Raw genomic sequence first — 16,608 nt, forward strand, 5'->3', positions numbered from 1 at the left:
TTATTTATGTTGTTTGAATGTTACTTGTTGCTTCTTAAAGTAACTAGAGCAGTGTTTTCAAACCAGGGTGCCTCCAGCTGTTGCAAAACTACAACTCCCAGCATGCCTGGACAGCTGGGAAAATGATGTTCTAATGATCCCTGATGATGCAGTTGGTATGGTGAAACATGTCGGTGAGGTTTTGTTAGTTGTTTGAATGTTACCTGTTGCTTCTTAAAGTAACTAGAGCAGCGTGCCTCCAGCTGTTGCAAAACTACAACTCCTAGCATGCCCGGACAGCCGACGGCTGTCCGGGCATGCTGGGAGTTGTAGTTTTGCAACAGCTGAAGGTATACTATTTTGACACCACTGATATAGAGACACCAACAGATACAGTTGTGTAAACAAAATAAAAAAAAATTACATAATTACACATAACGTCCTTTTGGCCGTGATTATTCGCACCGCCCCCGTTGCGCGCGTTCGCCAATGACTCTGCCTCATTCATCCTTCACTTCGACCTCTAAATTCTATTTTTTTTTCTTAAATCAACCAACGCTTTCCGCTCACTTCAATACGTTATGCTAATTCACAAGACATGTTTCCATGGAAACGGAGTGTAAACAACAATAACCTTTTGGTTAATTTCTCGGAATTACAGCATCAGTGTCACCGCGGCACCGCGAATCTCCTATAAACATTAAACATTTGCCGCAACTGAACAGAAAATTAAAGTGCACTTTGCATCTTTTTTTTTTTATTTTTTCTAAATATCTCAAGGATCCTTAATGCATTTTTTATTTTTTTTATTTTTATTTTTTACATTTATTCCCATATATTTCGGGCGTATGTACAGTAAATATAAATGTGTCCATTCACAGCCAGTATGTATAATGATTTATATCGTGCGGTTACCTGGTTTACAGAAACTTGAGGTCATAACGTTCTCTCACTAGGTGTACACTTTGCTCTGATGGTATGTCAGGATATTGTGCTGAAAGCCTATGTTAAAAAAAAAAAAATTCCTTAAAGGGGTACTCCGGTGGAAAACATTATTATTATTATTTTTTTTTAAATCAACTGGTGCCAGAAAGTAAAAGGGGTTATCCAGGAAAAAACTTTATATATTTTTATATATATATATATATATATATATATATATATATATATATATATCCACTGGCTCCAGAAAGTTAAACAGATTTGTAAATTACTTCTATTAAAAAATCTTAATCCTTTCAGTACTTATGAGCTTCTGAAGTTAAGGTTGTTCTTTTCTGTTTAAGTGCTCTCTGATGACACGTGTCTCGGGAACCGCCCAGTTTAGAAGAGGTTTGCTATGGAGATTTGCTTCTAAACTGGGCGTTTCCCGAGACACGTGTCATCAGAGAGCACTTAGACAGAAAAGAACAACCTTAACTTCAGAAGCTCATAAGTAGAGATGAGCGAATTTACAGTAAATTCGATTCGTCACGAACTTCTCGGCTCGGCAGTTGATTACTTATTTTGGTAACTTAGTTCATCTTTCCGGTGCTCCGGTGGGCTGGAAAAGGTGGATACAGTCCTAGGAAAGAGTCTCCTAGGACTCTATCCACCTTTTCCAGCCCACCGGACCACCGGAAAGCTGAAGTAATTTATGCAGGATAAATCATCAACTGCCGAGCCGAGAAGTTCGTGACGTATCGAATTTACTGTAAGTTCGCTCATCTCTACTCATAAGTACTGAAAGGATAAAAAAAAAATTAATAGAAGTAATTTACAAATCTGTTTAACTTTCTGGAGACAGTTGATCTAGATATATATATATATATATATATATATATATATATATATATATATATAAAAGTTTTTTTTTCGGTTTAACCCCTTTAAACAGATTTGTAAATGACTTCTATTAAAAAATCTTTACCCTTCCAGTACTTTTTAGCAGCTGTATGCTACAGAGGAAGTTCTTTTCTTTTTGAATTTCTTTTTTGTCTTGTCCACAGTGCTCTCTGCTGACACCTCTTTCCGTGTCAGGAACTGTCCACAGCAGAATAGGTTTTGCTATGGGGATTTTCTCCTGCTCTGGACAGTTCCTGATACGGGCATCAGGTGTCAGCAGAGAGCACTGTGGACAAGACAAGAAAGAAATTCAAAAAGAAAAAAACTTCCTCTGTAGCATACAGCTGCTAACAAGTACTGGAAGGATAATGATTTTTTTTTAATAGAATTTATTTATAATTTAATTAATTTACACATTTTTTTAACTTTCTGGCACCATTTGAATTGAAAAAAAATATATATGTTTTCCACCATGGTTTTCCAGCCATAGACATCTTACCCCTTATCCCCCAGACATCACGCCAGGCCACACCCCCTCCATTCATGTCTATGGGAGGGGACGTGACGGTCTTTACACCCCCTCCCATAGACATGAATGGAGGGGGCGTGGCATGACATAACAAGGGGGCGTGGTGTAACGTCTCCAGTCCTTGAAACATAGAGGTTTTCGAGACTGGAGAGGCAGCCCGGCATCGCAGGGATCCCAGGAAAAAGTGAGGATTAAAGAAAAATAAGTAGATAACTAATATAGATAAAGCAAATCCTTACATATAAAAGTAATAAAGATCTGCTGGGAGCTGTAATCACTGTCTATGTCCGTGTTTCCCAACCAGGATGCCTCCAGCTGTTGCAAAACTACATCTCCCAGCATGCCTGGACAGCCAAAGGCTGTCCAGGCATGCTGAGAGTTGTAGTTTTGCAACAGCTGGAGGCACCCTGGTTGGGAAAGACTGGTCTATACAGAGGACAGGAGCTTCTTCAGGGTCCTTTACAGTACACGCAAAATGGAGACGCCTTCACCTGTGTCCAAAGGAGCAGCTAACCCTGGCACAGGTAAACAGTAATACAGAACTTGTAGTACTTCCCTGTATTGTAGGGAGGCGCTACCAGACAGTCAGTGCATGCACTTCAGTAGTACAGGTGTAAATGTCCATTCTGATTGGTCAGTTCTCTCGGCCATTGACACGTTTCACAGATCTGGACTGTCTGTACGTTGTATGTTGAGTCTGGTTTCAAGTTACGATGGTCCAGAAAAGACCATTGTATGTTGAGGCCATTGTAAGTTGAGGGATCACCGTATTTAAGAGCTATATTATTTATATTAAGGGAAAAACAGTATTTATATATAGGGGAGAGCAGTATTATTTATATTTAGGGGAAACATTTATTATTTATATTTAGGGGTGAACGGTATTTTTTATATTTAGGAGAGAGCAGTATTATTTATATTTAGGGGTGAACGGTATCATTTATATTTAGTGGAGAACAGTATTTTTTATATTTAGGAGAGAGCAGTATTATTTATATTAAGGGGGAAACTGTATTATTTATATTAAGGGGAGTGCGGTATTTTGTAAATTTAGGGGAGCGCAGTATTCTGAATATTTAGTGGACAGGGATATTATTTATATTTAGGGAAGAACGGTATTATTTATATTTAGGAGAGAGCAGTATTATTTATATTAAGGGGAGAGCGCTATTCTATATATTTAGCGGACAGTGGTATTATTTATAATTAAGGGAGAGCGGTATTATTTATATTAAGGGGAGAGTGGTATTATTTATAATTAAGGGAGAGCGGTATTATTTATATTAAGGGGAGAGCGGTATTATTTATATTAAGGGGAGAGTGGTATTCTGTATATTTAGTGGACAGTGATATTATTTATATTTAGGGAAAAACATATTTATATTAAGGGGAGAGCAATATTATTTATATTTAAGGGAGAGCGGTATTATTTATATTAAGGGGAGAGCAATATTATTTATATTAAGGGGAGAGCAATATTATTTATATTTAGTGAAGAACGGTATTATTTATATTAAGGGGCGTGCGGTATTCTGTATATTTAGTGAACAACGATATTATTTATATTTAGGGAAGAACGGTATTATTTATATTTAGAGAGAGCAGTATTATTTATATTAAGGGGAGAGTGCTATTCTGTATATTTAGCGGACAGTGATATTATTTATATTTAGGGAAAAACATATTATTTATATTAAGGGGAGAGCAATATTATTTATATTTAAGGGAGGAGGGGTGAAAAGGGTTACGAAGTGACTTCTACTAAATATTGTGTGTTCTCCCAGCACCCCGTAGAGCCGCTGCTTCCCCCGAGAATGAATCATGCTCTGGATCAGCGCTGACACAATGCGGCGTGATTACCACATCACGATGGCGGCCACGTCTCTCCCGCCGCAGCTGTCTCGTGCGTTTAGGTTCCCGTGTTTACACGCCGAGCGCAGTTATATTGCTGTATACAAATAATAATTAACGCTTGAGTGGCGAGAGTCTTCCAGGAATCGGGGAGGGGGAAGGGGGGATTCCTTATTGCACGCTGTGAATACTTATTTAATATCATTCCCATTTCTTACAGATGTGCGAGCGGCGATCTGCGTGGGGGGCTGTCAGCCGACTGTGAGTAATTAAGTTATTTTACATCATTGTTTCCACCGGCTGCTTCTTATGTAAAAGACACTTTCAGAGATTAAACTGTTTTGCATCTTTAAATATCCCCAGAGATTCATTATATGTCAATTATATATCAATTATAGCATCAGCGAGGAGCGGGGAGTGGAGCCGGCTGCATGAAAACACTAAGAATGGGGGCTGCTGCTTTAGAACAGTGTTTCCCAACCAGTGTCCTTCCAGCTGTTGCAAAACTACAACTCCCAGCATGCCCAGACAGCCGTTGGCTGTCCGGGCATGCTGGGAGTTGTAGTTTTGCAACAGCTGGCCACACACTGGTTGGGAAACACTGTCCTAGTTATGTTAAGAAGCAAAAAGTAAGATTAAAACAATTAACAAAGCAACCCGACATGTTTCAGGGTAGCAACTGCATCATCAGGGATCATTAAAGCATCACTTTCCCTGATGACACAGTTGATATAGTGAAACATGTCGTGGAGGGATTGTTAGTTGTTTTAATAATCAAGTCTAAACAGTGTTAAAAATAGGTTTCTACAACACTATCTCTATATAAGGATTCATTATACATCAATTATATATCAAATATAGCATCAGCGAGGATGCGGGGAGTGGAGCCGGCTGCATGAAAATCACTGAGAATGGGGGCTGTTGCCTTAGATCAGTGTTTCCCAACCAGTGTGCTTCCAGCTGTTGCAAAACTACAACTCCCAACATGCCCAGACAGCCACACGCTGGTTGGGAAACAATGCCCTAATTATGTTAAGAAGCAATAAGTAAGATTGAAACAATTAACAAAGCCACCTTGACATGTTTCACGGTATCAACTGCATCATCAGGGATCATTAAAGCATCACTTTCCCTGATGACACAGTTGATATAATGAAACATGTGGTGGAGGGATTGTTAGTTATTTTAATAATCAAGTCCAAACAGTGTTAAAAATAGGTTTCTACTACATTATCTCTATATAAGGATTCATTATACATCAATAATATATCAATTATAGCATATGCGAGGAGTGAAGCTGGCTGCATGAAAACACTGAGAATGGGGGATGTTGATTTAGATCAGTGTTTCCCAACCAGCGTGCGGCCAGCTGTTGCAAAACTACAATTCCCAGCATGTCCGAACAGCCGACGGCTGTCAGGGCATGCTGGGAGTTGTAGTTTTGTAACAGCTGGCTCCACGCTGGTTGGGAAACACTGCCCTAGTTATTTTAAGAAGCAATAAGTAAGATTAAAACAATTAACAAAGCCAACCTGACATGTTTCGGGGTATCTACTGCATCATCAGGGATCATTAAAGCATCCCTTTCCCTGATGACACAGTTGATATAATGAAACGTGTGGTGGAGGGATTTGTCACGATTCGGCTGGCAGGAGGTGGATCCTCTGTGCCAGAGAGGGATTGGCGTGGACCGTGCTGGTGGACCGGTTCTAAGTTGCTACTGGTATTCACCAGAGCCCGCCGCAAAGCGGGATGGTCTTGCAGCGGCGGTAGCAACCAGGTCGTATCCACTAGCAACGGCTCAACCTCTCTGACTGCTGAAGATAGGCGCGGTACAAGGGAGTAGACAAGAGCAAGGTCGGACGTAGCAGAAGGTCGGGGCAGGCAGCAAGGATCGTAGTCAGGGGCAACGGCAGGAGGTCTGGAACACAGGCTAGGAACACACAAGGAAACGCTTTCACTGGCACAATGGCAACAAGATCCGGCGAGGGAGTGCAGGGGAAGTGAGGTATAAATAGGGAGTGCACAGGTGAACACACTAATTAAGCCAACTGCGCCAATCAGTGGCGCAGTGGCCCTTTAAATCGCAGAGACCCGGCGCGCGCGCGCCCTAAGGAGCGGGGCCGCACGCGCCGGGACAGGACCGACGGAGAGCGAGTCAGGTACGGGAGCCGGGGTGCGCATCACAAGCGGGCGCCACCCGCATCGCGAATCGCATCCCGGCTGGGAGAGGTATCGCAGCGCACCCGGTCAGCAGGTCTGACCGGGGCGCTGCAATTGCGAGGATGTTGCGAGCGCTCCGGGGAGGAGCGGGGACCCCGAGCGCTCGGCGTAACAGTACCCCCCCCCCCCTTGGGTCTCCCCCTCTTCTTGGAGCCTGAGAACCTGAGGACCAGACTTTTGTCTAGGATGTTGTCCTCAGGTTCCCAGGATCTCTCTTCAGGACCACAGCCCTCCCAATCTACCAAAAAAAATTTTTTTCCTCTGACCGTCTTGGAGACCAGTATCTCCTTCACGGAGAAGATGTCAGAAGAACCGGAAACAGGAGTGGGAGAAACAAGTTTGGGAGAGAAACGGTTGATGATGAGAGGTTTAAGGAGAGAGACATGAAAGGCATTGGGAATACGAAGAGAAGGAGGAAGAAGGAGTTTGTAAGAGACAGGATTAATCTGGCACAAGACTTTGAAAGGACCAAGATAGCGTGGTCCCAGTTTGTAACTGGGGACACGAAAGCGGACATATTTAGCGGAGAGCCATACCTTGTCTCCGGGAGCAAAAATGGGGGGGGGTTCTTCTTTTCTTATCGGCAAACCTTTTCATGCGGGATGAAGCCTGTAAAAGAGAATTTTGGGTCTCTTTCCATATGGTGGAAAGATCACGAGTCACTTCATCCACAGCGGGCAAACCAGAGGGCAAGGGAGTAGGGAGGGGGGGAAGAGGGTGACGGCCGTACACCACGAAAAATGGGGACTTAGCAGAAGATTCAGAGACTCTGAAGTTGTATGAGAATTCGGCCCATGGTAGAAGATCTGCCCAGTCATCCTGGCGGGAGGAAACAAAATGCCGTAAATAGTCACCCAGGACCTGGTTAATTCTTTCTACTTGCCCATTGGATTGGGGATGATAAGAAGAAGAGAAGTTTAATTTAATCTTGAGCTGTTTACAGAGGGCCCTCCAGAATTTAGACACGAACTGGACGCCTCTATCCGAGACGATCTGCGTGGGCAAACCGTGAAGGCGAAAAATGTGTACAAAAAATTGTTTTGCCAACTGAGGCGCTGAAGGAAGACCAGGAAGAGGAATAAAATGTGCCATCTTGGAAAATCGATCAACGACCACCCAAACAACAGTGTTGCCACGGGATGGGGGTAAGTCTGTAATAAAGTCCATACCAATCAGTGACCAAGGCTGTTCGGGGACAGGCAGAGGATGAAGGAGACCAGCAGGCTTCTGGCGAGGAGTCTTATCCCGGGAACAGACAGTACAGGCCCGCACAAAATCAACAACATCCGTCTCCAGAGGCGGCCACCAATAGAAACGAGAGATGAGTTGCAAGGACTTTTTGATGCCCGCATGGCCTGCGAGGTGGGAGGAGTGACCCCATCTGAGAACCCCGAGACGTTGGCGTGGAGAAACGAAGGTCTTCCCTGGAGGAGTTTGCCTGATGGAGGCTGGAGAAGTGGAGATCAGACAGTCAGGAGGAATGATGTGTTGCGGAGAGACCTCTACTTCCGAGGCATCCGAGGAACGAGAGAGGGCATCGGCCCTAATGTTCTTGTCGGCAGGGCGAAAATGAATTTCAAAGTTAAAACGGGCAAAGAACAACGACCACCTGGCCTGGCGAGGGTTCAGCCGTTGGGCAGACTGGAGATAGGAGAGATTCTTGTGATCGGTGTAAATGATAACTGGAAATTTTGATCTCTCCAGCAGATGCCTCCATTCCTCAAGTGCTAATTTAATGGCCAGTAGTTCTCGATCCCCGATGGAGTAGTTTCTCTCCGCCGGAGAAAAGGTCCTAGAAAAAAAACCACAAGTAACAGCATGCCCGGAAGAATTTTTTTGTAGAAGAACCGCTCCAGCTCCCACTGAGGAGGCATCTACCTCCAATAGGAAGGGTTTAGATGGGTCAGGTCTGGAGAGCACGGGAGCAGAAGAAAAGGCAGACTTGAGCCGTTTAAATGCGTCTTCCGCTTGGGGAGACCAGGACTTGGGATTGGCATTTTTCTTGGTTAAAGCCACGATAGGAGCCACAATAGTGGAAAAGTGTGGAATAAATTGTCTGTAATAATTGGCAAACCCCAAAAAACGTTGGATAGCACGGAGTCCGGAGGGGCGTGGCCAATCTAAGACGGCAGAGAGTTTATCCGGGTCCATTTGTAATCCCTGGCCAGAGACCAAGTATCCTAGGAAAGGAAGAGATTGACATTCAAACAGACATTTCTCCATTTTGGCATAAAGTTGATTGTCTCGAAGTCTCTGAAGAACCATGCGGACATGCTGGCGGTGTTCTTCTAAGTTGGCAGAAAAAATCAGAATATCGTCCAGATACACAACAACACAGGAATATAAGAGATCACGAAAAATTTCATTAACGAAGTCTTGGAAGACGGCAGGGGCGTTGCACAGGCCAAAGGGCATGACCAGATACTCAAAGTGTCCATCTCTGGTGTTAAATGCAGTCTTCCATTCGTCCCCCTCCCTGATGCGGATGAGATTATAAGCACCTCTTAAGTCCAGTTTGGTAAAGATGTGGGCACCTTGAAGGCGATCAAAGAGTTCTGAGATAAGAGGTAGGGGGTAGCGGTTCTTTACCGTGATTTTATTAAGTCCGCGGTAATCAATGCAAGGACGTAGAGAGCCATCTTTTTTGGACACAAAAAAAAATCCAGCTCCGGCAGGAGAGGAGGATTTGCGGATAAAGCCCTTTTTTAAATTTTCCTGGCTGTATTCAGACATAGCAAGAGTCTCTGGGGCGGACAGAGGATAAATTCTGCCCCGGGGTGGAGTAGTGCCCGGGAGGAGGTCAATAGGACAGTCATAAGGCCTGTGAGGAGGTAAAGTCTCAGCTTGCTTTTTGCAAAACACGTCAGCAAAGTCCATATAAGCCTTAGGAAGACCGGTTACAGGGGGACCCACAGGGTCACGGCAGGGAGTACTGGGAACCGGTTTAAGACAGTCCTTGAAACAAGAAGTACCCCAGCTCTTGATCTCTCCTGTGGACCAATCAAGGGTTGGGGAATGGCGTTGAAGCCACGGTAATCCAAGGAGAATTTCGGAAGTGCAATTGGAGAGGACCAAAAACTCAATTTTTTCGTGATGAGGTCCGATGCACATTAGGAGGGGTTCCGTGCGGTAACGCACGGTACAGTCCAATCTTTCATTGTTAACACAATTGATGTAGAGGGGTCTGGCGAGACTGGTCACCGGGATGTTGAACCTGTTGATGAGAGAGGCCAAAATAAAATTTCCTGCAGATCCGGAATCCAAGAAGGCCATAGTAGAGAAGGAGAAGGTAGATGCAGATATCCGCACAGGCACAGTAAGGCGTGGAGAAGCAGAGTTGACATCAAGAACTGTCTCACCTTTGTGCGGAGTCAGCGTACGTCTTTCCTGACGTGGAGGTCGGATAGGACAATCCTTCAGGAAGTGTTCGGTACCGGCACAGTACAGGCACAGATTCTCCATGCGGCGTCGTGTCCTCTCTTGAGGTGTCAAGCGAGACCGGTCAACTTGCATAGCCTCCACGGCGGGAGGCACAGGAACGGATTGCAGAGGACCAGAGGAGAGAGGAGCCGGGGAGAAAAAACGCCTCGTGCGAACAAAGTCCATATCCTGGCGGAGCTCCTGACGCCTTTCGGAAAAACGCATGTCAATGCGAGTGGCTAGATGAATAAGTTCATGCAGGTTAGCAGGAATTTCTCGTGCGGCCAGAACATCTTTAATGTTGCTGGATAGGCCTTTTTTAAAGGTCGCGCAGAGGGCCTCATTATTCCAGGATAATTCGGAGGCAAGAGTACGGAATTGGATGGCGTACTCGCCAACGGAAGAATTACCCTGGACCAGGTTCAGCAGGGCAGTCTCAGCAGAAGAGGCTCGGGCAGGTTCCTCAAAGACACTTCGAATCTCCGTGAAGAAGGAGTGTACAGAGGCAGTGACGGGGTCATTGCGGTCCCAGAGCGGTGTGGCCCATGACAGAGCTTTCCCAGACAGAAGGCTGACTACGAAAGCCACCTTAGACCTTTCAGTAGGAAACTGGTCCGACATCATCTCCAAGTGCAGGGAACATTGTGAAAGAAAGCCACGGCAAAACTTAGAGTCCCCATCAAATTTATCCGGCAAGGATAGTCGTAGGCCGGAAGCGGCCACTCGCTGCGGAGGAGGTGCAGGAGCTGGCGGAGGAGATGATTACTGAAGCTGTGGTAGTAGCTGCTGTAGCATCACGGTCAGTTGAGACAGCTGGTGGCCTTGTTGCGCTATCTGTTGCGACTGCTGGGCGACCACCGTGGTGAGGTCGGCGACAACTGGCAGTGAACTTCAGCGGGATCCATGGCCGGATCTACTGTCACGATTCGGCTGGCAGGAGGTGGATCCTCTGTGCCAGAGAGGGATTGGCATGGACCGTGCTGGTGGACCGGTTCTAAGTTGCTACTGGTATTCACCAGAGCCCGCCGCAAAGCGGGATGGTCTTGCAGCGGCGGTAGTAACCAGGTCGTATCCACTAGCAACGGCTCAACCTCTCTGACTGCTGAAGATAAGCGCGGTACAAGGAAGTAGACAAGAGCAAGGTCGGACGTAGCAGAAGGTCGGGGCAGGCAGCAAGGATCGTAGTCAGGGGCAACGGCAGGAGGTCTGGAACACAGGCTAGGAACACACAAGGAAACGCTTTCACTGGCACAATGGCAACAAGATCCGGCGAGGGAGTGCAGGGGAAGTGAGGTATACATAGGGAGTGCACAGGTGAACACACTAATTAAGCCAACTGCGCCAATCAGTGGCGCAGTGGCCCTTTAAATCGCAGAGACCCGGCGCGCGCGCGCCCTAAGGAGCGGGGCCGCGCGCGCCGGGACAGGACCGACGGAGAGCGAGTCAGGTACGGGAGCCGGGGTGAGCATCGCGAGCGGGCGCCACCCGCATCGCGAATCGCATCCCGGCTGGGAGAGGTATCGCAGCGCACCCGGTCAGCAGGTCTGACCGGGGCGCTGCAATTGCGAGGATGTTGCAAGCGCTCCGGGGAGGAGCGGGGACCCGGAGCGCTCGGCGTAACAGGATTGTTAGTTGTTTTAATAATCAAGTCTAAACAGTGTTAAAAATAGGTTTTTTTTACTACACTCTCTCTATAAAAGGAAGTTTTGTAGGACTTGTTGCTTTTTAAACTAAAATCCTTTTTTACTTCATAACAAAAAAAAAAAAACATACAGATTTTAGGGGGTGGGTCACTATTTAGAGGAAGTCCCTCTGGGCCCAAGGGGTTTACTATTTCAGTGGAATTTGCTTAAATGACAACTATCATTAATAAATGGCACCCGGCTCCAGTCGCTGTGTAATTTCACCTCAGCAGTATACAGAATTCCCGGAGGCCCGTAGACTAGCATTGCAATGCAAGTTAATGGGACTCTGGCAATTCCGTATATCGTTCGCTGTAGCGAAGCAAAAGTGAAAGGACACTGTGCTCGGGCTGCGCACCATTTTTAAATGTTAGTGCCCCTTTTAAATGTTAGTTCCCCTCTTCGCGTACACAGATAGATTTGTCGCATTCAGCATCTGCAAAAGAAATAAAATTTGCACAAAAAATATAGTATAGTCCACTCCACCCCAGTTAGGTGACGTAGGGTGTGTGGAGATCATTATTGCATCTTATTCCTTTAAAAAATGTGCACAATTATTCTAACAAGTGCGCACAATTTCCTAAATCAGACACAGAAACCCCACAGGAAAAGCTGCGCAAAGTGTCCCCACAGTGTCAAACTACCAATACCCAAACACTGTCCGAAAAAACGAAAGCACCATTTAGGTAGTAGTGGTAGTAGCAGCCACCATTAGGCAGCAGTAGTAGCTCCCCTCCCATATCGTAGTAGCAGCCCCCTTTAGATGGTAGTAGTAGTAGTAGCCCCCTTTAGGTAGTAGTAGTAGCAGCCCCCCTTTAGATGGTAGTAGTAGCAGCCCCCTTTAGGTAGTAGTAGTAGTAGTAGTAGCAGCCCCCTTTAGATGGTAGTAGTAGCAGCCCCCTTTAGATGGTAGTAGTAGCAGCCCCCTTTAGATGGTAGTAGTAGCAGCCCCCTTTAGATGGTAGTAGTAGTAGTAGCAGCCCCCTTTAGATGGTAGTAGTAGCAGCCCCCTTTAGATGGTAGTAGTAGCAGCCCCCTTTAGATGGTAGTAGTAGTAGTAGTAGCAGCAGCCCCCTTTAGATGGTAGTAGTAGCAGCCCCCTTTAGATGGTAGTAGTAGTAGTAGTAGTAGCAGCCCCCTTTAGATGGTAGTAGTAGCAGCCCCCTTTAGATGGTAGTAGTAGTAGTAGTAGTAGCAGCCCCCTTTAGATGGTAGTAGTAGTAGCCCCCTTTAGATGGTAGTAGTAGTAGCAGCCCCCTTTAGATGGTAGTAGTAGTAGCAGCCCCCTTTAGATGGTAGTAGTAGTAGTAGTAGTAGCAGCCCCCTTTAGATGGTAGTAGTAGCAGCCCCCTTTAGATGGTAGTAGTAGCAGCCCCCTTTAGATGGTAGTAGTAGCAGCCCCCTTTAGATGGTAGTAGTAGCAGCCCCCTTTAGATGGTAGTAGTAGTAGTAGTAGTAGCAGCCCCCTTTAGATGGTAGTAGTAGTAGCGCCCTTTAGATGGTAGTAGTAGCAGTCCCCTTTAGATGGTAGTAGTAGTAGTAGTAGTAGTAGCAGCCCCCTTTAGATGGTAGTAGTAGTAGTAGTAGTAGCAGCCCCCTTTAGATGGTAGTAGTAGTAGTAGTAGTAGCAGCCCCCTTTAGATGGTATTAGTAGCAGCCCCCTTTAGATGGTAGTAGTAGCAGCCCCCTTTAGATGGTAGTAGTAGCAGTCCCCTTTAGATGGTAGTAGTAGCAGCCCCCTTTAGATGGTAGTAGTAGCAGCCCCCTTTAGATGGTAGTAGTAGCAGCCCCCTTTAGATGGTAGTAGTAGCAGTCCCCTTTAGATGGTAGTAGTAGCAGCCCCCTTTAGATGGTAGTAGTAGCAGTCCCCTTTAGATGGTAGTAGTAGCAGCCCCCTTTAGATGGTAGTAATAGTAGTAGTAGTAGCAGCCCCCTTTAGATGGTAGTAGTAGCAGCCCCCTTTAGATGGTAGTAGTAGCAGTCCCCTTTAGATGGTAGTAGTAGCAGTCCCCTTTAGATGGTAGTAGTAGCAGTCCCCTTTAGATGGTAGTAGTAGCAGCCCCCTTTAGATGGTAGTAGTAGCAGCCCCCTTTAGATGGTAGTAGTAGCAGCCCCCTTTAGATGGTAGTAGTAGTAGTAGTAGTAGCAGCCCCCTTTAGATGGTAGTAGTAGTAGCGCCCTTTAGATGGTAGTAGTAGCAGCCCCCTTTAGATGGTAGTAGTAGTAGTAGTAGTAGCAGCCCCCTTTAGATGGTAGTAGTAGCAGTCCCCTTTAGATGGTAGTAGTAGCAGCCCCCTTTAGATGGTAGTAGTAGCAGCCCCCTTTAGATGGTAGTAGTAACAGCCCCCTTTAGATGGTAGTAGTAGCAGTCCCCTTTAGATGGTAGTAGTAGCAGCCCCCTTTAGATGGTAGTAGTAGCAGTCCCCTTTAGATGGTAGTAGTAGCAGCCCCCTTTAGATGGTAGTAGTAGCAGTCCCCTTTAGATGGTAGTAGTAGCAGTCCCCTTTAGATGGTAGTAGTAGCAGCCCCCTTTAGATGGTAGTAGTAGCAGCCCCCTTTAGATGGTAGTAGTAGCAGCCCCCTTTAGATGGTAGTAGTAGCAGCCCCCTTTAGATGGTAGTAGTAGCAGCCCCCTTTAGATGGTAGTAGTAGCAGCCCCCTTTAGATGGTAGTAGTAGCAGCCCCCTTTAGATGGTAGTAGTAGCAGCCCCCTTTAGATGGTAGTAGTAGCAGCCCCCTTTAGATGGTAGTAGTAGCAGCCCCCTTTAGATGGTAGTAGTAGCAGCCCCCTTTAGATGGTAGTAGTAGCAGCCCCCTTTAGATGGTAGTAGTAGCAGCCCCCTTTAGATGGTAGTAGTAGCAGCCCCCTTTAGATGGTAGTAGTAGCAGCCCCCTTTAGATGGTAGTAGTAGCAGCCCCCCTTTAGATGGTAGTAGTAGTAGTAGGGGCTCAGCAGCAGGTTATTTTCTTCATAACAATTGGTGAGTGTTACTTTGAGTGTTAAAACAATCTCGGACGCACTTTTTATGTACGGTCATTTCTAGTGCATTAATTATTTATAAGTGCTACCAGCTCCACTGGGACAGACTAGTAGTAGGCACCTTATAACGTTGCGATATTTTGCACAGATATGTGCACATATTTTATACTAACTCACAAGTGATTGTCCTTATATGAAACCATTATTATATATTATTGTCTTACGCTATATATACTTATTATCGAATAACCTCCTGCCCATTCAGTTCTCTGTAACTTTTTAACTTATGGAATTTTAAGAAAAATAACAATAAAATATATATATGTTTTAAAAACAATTTGGTTTTGGTAGTTGACTTAATTTATAGTATTCATAGTAGTTGTAGTAGCAGCCCCCTTAAGGTAGTAATAGTAGCACCCCCTTTTAGGTAGTAGCAGCAGCATCCTTTAGGTAGTAGTAGTAGTAGTAGCAGCAGCCCCCTTTAGGTAGTAGTAGTAGTAGTAGCAGCCCCCTTAAGGTAGTAATAGTAGCACCCCCCTTTAGGTGGTAGTAGCAGTCCCCTTTAGGTAGTAATAGTAGCAGCTCCCCATATAATAGTAGCAGCCACTATTTAGGTAGCAGTAGTAGTAACAGACCCTTTATGTGGTAGTAGTAGCAGCCCCTTTAGGTAGTAGTATAAGCATCCCATTTAGGTAGTAATAGCAACAGCTGCCTTTAGGAAGTAGTAGTATCAGCCCCCTTTAGGTAGTAGTGGTAACAGCCCCCTTTAGGTAGTAGTAGTAGTAGCAGCCCCTTTACGTATTAGTACTAGTAGTAACAGCTCCCTTTAGATAGTAGTAGCAGGAGCCCCCTATAGGTAGTAGTTACAGTTCCCTTTAGGTGGTAGTAGTAGTAGAAGCAGTAGTAGTAGCACCCCCTTTTAGGTAGTAGTAGTAGCAGCTCCCTATTGGTGGTAGTAGCAGTCCCCTTTAGATAGTAATAGCAGCAGCCCCCTTTACTGCATATAGCAGTAGCAGCCCCCCATTTAAGTAGCAGCAGTAGTAGCAGCTCCTTTATAAAGTAGTAGCAGTTGAACCACCTTAAGATACTAGTAACAGAGCCCCCTTTAGGCAGTAGTAGTAGGAACATAGTTCATATGGTGGAAAAAAAAACAGAGTCCATCAAGTTCAACCTATAACCCTAATGAGTCCCTACTGAGTTGATCCAGATGAGGTAAAAAAAAAAAAATCATAATAGAGGTAAAAACTCCTTCCCGACTCCAAATATGGCATCAGAATAAATCCCTGGATCAATGTTCTGTCCCTATAAATCTAATATATACAACCTGTAATGTTATTATTCTCCAAAAATGCATCCAGACCCCTTTTATATTCTTTTACAGAGTTCACCATGACCACCTCCTCCGGGAGAGAATTCCACAGTCTCACTGCTCTTACAGTAAAGAACCCTCATCTGTGCTGGTGTAGAAACCTTCTTTCCTCTAGACGTAGAGGATGCCCCCTTGTTATAGATACAGTCCTGGGTATAAATAGATCATGGAGAGATCTCTGTACTGTCCCCTGATATATTTATACATAGTTATTAGGTCGCCCCTAAGCCTTCTTTTTTCTAAACTAAATAACCCTAATTCTGATAATCTTTCTGGGTACTGTAGTCCTCCCATCCCCCGTATTACTCTGATTGCCCGTCTTTGAACCCTCTCCAGCTCCACTATATCTTTCTTGTACACTGGTTCCCAGTACTGTACACAGTATTCCATGTGTGGTCTGACCAGTACTGTACACAGTATTCTATGTGTGGTCTGACCAGTACTGTACACAGTATTCTATTTGTGGTCTGACCAGTACTGTACACAGTATTCCATGTGTGGTCTGACCAGTACTGTACACAGTATTCTATGTGCGGTCTGACCAGTACTGTACATGGTATTCTATGTGTGGTCTGACCAGTACTGTACACGGTATTCTATGTGTGGTCTGACCAGTACTGTACACAGTATTCTATGTGTGGTCTGACCAGTACTGTACACAGTATTCTATGTGTGGTCTGACCAGTACTGTGCACAGTATTCTATGTGTGGTCTGACCAGTACTGTGCACAGTATTCTATGTGTGGTCTGA

General features: G+C 45.2%; 1 protein-coding gene across 2 annotated transcripts in view; it reads right to left on the bottom strand.

Moving 5' to 3' along the window:
- GLP1R (glucagon like peptide 1 receptor) overlaps nucleotides 1–16,608 on the bottom strand; it is a 587,398-nt gene that overhangs the window by 437,371 nt on the left and 133,419 nt on the right. Inside the window, exon 2 of one of the 2 annotated variants that reach the window (XM_056568650.1) lies at nucleotides 895–981. The exons of the other annotated variant lie outside the window; for it this stretch is intronic. The gene's annotated coding sequence lies outside the window, so the exon portion shown is untranslated. The remainder of the gene's footprint in view (nucleotides 1–894; nucleotides 982–16,608) is intronic. 2 annotated transcript variants of the gene reach the window in all.

This window comes from Hyla sarda, chromosome 3 (assembly GCF_029499605.1).
Source record: "Hyla sarda isolate aHylSar1 chromosome 3, aHylSar1.hap1, whole genome shotgun sequence".
Lineage (NCBI taxonomy): Eukaryota > Metazoa > Chordata > Amphibia > Anura > Hylidae > Hyla > Hyla sarda.